The following is a 4,614-nucleotide window of genomic DNA, read 5'->3' on the forward strand; positions in this document are numbered from 1 at the left end:
AGAAGAGAGAGAATCGAAGTATGGCAGCTGAAAATAATTTCGTTCAACCTGCAATTCCTAAGTTTGATGGCCATTACGATCATTGGTCCATGCTTATGGAAAATTTTCTTCGTTCAAAGGAGTATTGGAGTTTGGTGGAGACTGGAATCCCTGCTGCAACAGAAGGAGTAGAGCTTACTGAAGCACAACAAAAATCAATTGCAGAGCAGAAGCTGAAAGACTTGAAGGTCAAGAATTATCTATTCCAAGCCATTGATCGAACCATTATGGAGACAATCCTCAACAGAGACACTGCCAAGCACATCTGGGACTCTATGAAGCAGAAGTACCAGGGTTCCACAAGAGTCAAAAGAGCACAGCTCCAAGCTCTTCACAAGGAGTTTGAGGTTCTACAGATGAAAGAGGGTGAGAGTGTTGATGCGTACTTCGCTCGAACACTCATCATAGCAAACAAGATGAAGATTCACGGTGAAAACATGCAGCAAGTGGTGATCATTGAAAAGATCGTGAGATCAATGACCTCAAGGTTCGACTATGTTGTGTGTTCGGTTGAAGAGTCTAATAACTTAGACACCTTAACCATTGATGAGTTGCAGAGCAGCTTACTGGTACATGAGCAGAGGATGAACGGGCATGGAGGAGATGAGCAGGCATTAAAGGTGACCTACGATGATAGAATTAATGGAAGAGGAGGCGGTCGAGCTCGTGGAGCTTTTCGAGGAAGAGGCAGAGGAAGAGGCAAACAAGCATTCAACAAAGCTATAGTTGAGTGTTATAAGTGTCATCAATTAGGGCACTTTCAATATGAGTGTCCTAAATGGGAGAAGGAAGCGAATTATGCTGAGTTTGAGGAGAAAGAAGAAATGTTGCTGATGTCATATGTGGAACTTAATCAATCAAGGAGAGAAGATGTTTGGTTCCTTGACTCGGGGTGTAGCAATCATATGTGTGCAAATAAGGAGTGGTTTTCGGACCTTGATGAGGAATTTCAGCAATCTGTAAAGCTCGGCAATAATTCCAAGATGGCTGTGTTGGGAAAGGGTAACATTAGGTTGCAAATTGCTGGAGTTACTTAGGTAATCACTGATGTTTTCTATATACCTGAGTTGAAAAATAACTTATTAAGTGTTGGACAATTGCAAGAAAGAGGTGTAGCTATTTTGATACAACATGGAGTATGTAGAGTCTATCATCCCGAGAAAGGGCTTATTATGCAAACAGCAATGTCTGCAAACAGGATGTTCATATTGTCAGCAAGAATTCTGCCGAAAGCTTCCACTTGTTTCCAAACAATTCTTGAAGACAATACTCACCTTTGGCACTGCAGATATGGGCATCTAAGTTTTAAGGGTTTGAGAACATTGCAATATAAGCAAATGGTGAGAGGTTTACCACAGTTGAAGGCACCATCCAAAATATGCACTGATTGCATGGTAGGAAAGCAACATAGGGATGCAATTCCAAAGAGGAGTTTATGGAGAGCATCACAAAGACTGCAGTTGGTACATGCTGACATCTGCGGACCCATCAAACCTGTTTCCAATAGTAAGAAGAGGTATTTCATAAGCTTTATTGATGATTACAGTCGTAAGGTGTGGATATATTTTCTTGCTGAAAAATCTGAAGCTTTTACTATCTTCAAGAATTATAAAAACCTTGTTGAGAAAGAGACAGGAGTTTTTATTCGTTGTCTACGCACAGATAGGGGTGGAGAGTTCATCTCTCACAAGTTCAATGTCTTTTGCAAAACTAATGGTATTAGCAGGCAGCTCACTGCAGCCTACACTCCCCAACAAAATGGAGTAGCTGAGCGCAAGAATAGGACAATCATGAACATGGTTAGAAGTATGTTATCGGAGAAGCAAGTTCCAAAGAATTTCTAGCCAGAAGCAGTAAATTGGACAGCACATGTGCTCAATAGAAGTCCTACATTGGTAGTGAAAGATATGACTACTGAAGAAGCTTGGAGTGGTGTCAAACCCAATGTTGATTATTTTCGGGTTTTGGGATGCATTGGCCATGTTCATGTGTCAGACAGTAAGAGAAAGAAGTTGGATGATAAGAGTTTTCAGTGTGTGCTTCTAGGGATGAGTGAAGAGTCTAAAGCATACAGATTTTATGATCCAGCATCCAAGAAAATAGTTGTAAGCAGAGATGTGGTTTTTAAAGAAAATGAGTGTTGGGATTGGGGAAGAAGTAATGAAGAAGCAAGACTTGATATCCTCGAGTGGGGAGATAGTAATGAAGAAGGAAGTGAACATGATCAAAGTGAAGAAGAATCCGAAGAGGAGGTGGCAGCAGAAGAAGAAGGAGGAGAGGTTAGCTTATCTTCAAGTGCGTCAGCTGAAGAAAATTCTCCAACATCTGAAGAAAGCTCACCAGAAATGAGGAACAGAAGAGTACCATTCTGGATGGAAGATTATGTCAGTGTGTAACAACTCCTCTTTAGTACTATTCTTATAATACATACTATGTAAAATATAGATATGTATATAATATGAAAGATAGTGGACTCAAATTTTTCTTTACTCATAAAATATAATTCTTTACAATTACAAAAGACTATGTATTTAAAAACTTTCTAATTAATACAAAATATCATAGCTGGTGGACAGTAGTGCCAATACTCTTCGCTCCTCGATGTCCATCCGACCGCTGCTCCTATTTCCTGCAAAACAGAGAAGAACAACGGGGTGAGCACAACAATGCTCAGTAAGTAAATCCTCTACTACTATCCCCGCAACTCACTCTTTGGTTCTTTCCTTACTCGACTGTTTTGCTATTTCTATTTCTCACTGTTTTTCTCTTTCTTTCTAATACTGTTATTCTCCTTTAACTCTGTTCTGCTCTTTACTCTTTCTTTCTCTCTGTTCTTTTTCTCTTATTCTTACTCACCATGAAGGGCAATATTGCGTTCTCTCTTATTCTCATCATACTCCATGAAGGAAAATCATGATTCTCGCTGGTACAAGCTTACATGATAATACGAAAGAACTGCATGTTCTTTCTTCTACTCTTTATTCTTATTAGCTCAAACTTCCGCATTCTTTCTCATACTCTCTCTTCTTTATATTCATTCTTCTCAAGCTTTCTCAAGCTTTCTCATTTAATTCTTCTATTGTCTCATTCTCATTTATGTTTCTCTTTTCATAACTTTTTCTGTTAACTCTCTCTTTAGTAATCACGGCCTCATCTTACCGAGGCACGGCTGGGACTCGCTCCCACTTACGTGACTTCTACTTATTCTAGCCGATCGAACTTGGTTATGCATGGATTCGGAACCCTTGGCCACGTGAGTGTATATCTCTCTCTGGGTACTCAGGCATAGCCCTCATCCGCATGCACTCTCACGGGCTACACACTTCTCTATCTGATACTCATGCCGCTCTCTCAACGCGCGTACATGCGGGCATACTCTACCCATTACTCACGGGTTCCCCATCGCATAACCTATCTATGCTCTTATCTCTCTCTTATCTTCTTAGTTTGCTCATCTCTTTTTCAGCTAGTACTCATACTCAAGCTACTACTATACTCAAGCTACTACTCATAATATAGCTTAACTCTTAGCTTTTTCTCATCTCTGTTCTATCTATTTCTTTTCCTTCTCATTCTTACTCATTGGAATGTCACGACCTCATTGACCGGAGGCACGGCTGGTGCTACCACTCTACGTGACTTCTGCTATTTCGCTACCGATCGGATTTAGTTATGCATGGATTCGGAACCTTTGGCCTATGAGTGTACAATCTCTCTCTCTCTGAATGTCACGGCCCCATATGATCGGAGGCACGGCTGGAACCTCATTTCACTCTGCGTGACTCTACTGTCATTCACAGGTTCCCCATCGCACAACTTATTCTATTCTCTTCTTTAACTCTGTGCACAAGATCTCTACTCTTTCTCTAGCTACTCATCAATATGTAGCTTAACTCTTAGGTAATTTCTACTCTTTCTCAACTTTTCTCTTTACTATCAGAGTTTCTCATTCTCTTACGCTTAAGAGTGCTATTCTCAACATTCTCTAGTTTTTCTCACTCAAACTATTACTCATAGTATAGTTATACTCAAAATTTTCTACTTTTAAGCTAGTACTCATAAGGTAGCTCATACTCAACATTCTATATTCTTTCTCAAGCTACTTCTCAATGCAATTAATGCATATGGAGGTTCATAATCATTAATGCACTTTTGAAATGCCAATGCAAGATTTCCTCAAAACCGTTATTCTGCACAGGTCGCACTAAACAGACCATAACTTGCGTTATACACCTCGGATTACTACGGTTTTGGTCTCGTTTTAAATCTAGAAACAGGGCTACAACTTTTATGTTTTGTCTCCACCCAGTTCAAACCGTAAGATGCCAAAAAATTACATAGAAAGTCACGGCAGTGACAGGGCAGATTCATTAGGCATTTCATCAAGCAACCATGTGCATATAAAACTCTTCTCTAACTACAACTCTATTTCTCTCTTTAACCATCCAAAATTGGAAGTAAATTCCCTTCCATGGGCATAATCCCTACCATAGAAGAACACTCCAAATACATACTCAATCTCCTCCAACTTCATCTCAAACTAATTACCATAAACACTTCCCATAAGGAAATACC

Source organism: Pistacia vera, unplaced genomic scaffold (genome assembly GCF_008641045.1).
Source record: "Pistacia vera cultivar Batoury unplaced genomic scaffold, PisVer_v2 Contig2, whole genome shotgun sequence".
NCBI classification, from domain to species: Eukaryota; Viridiplantae; Streptophyta; class Magnoliopsida; order Sapindales; family Anacardiaceae; genus Pistacia; species Pistacia vera.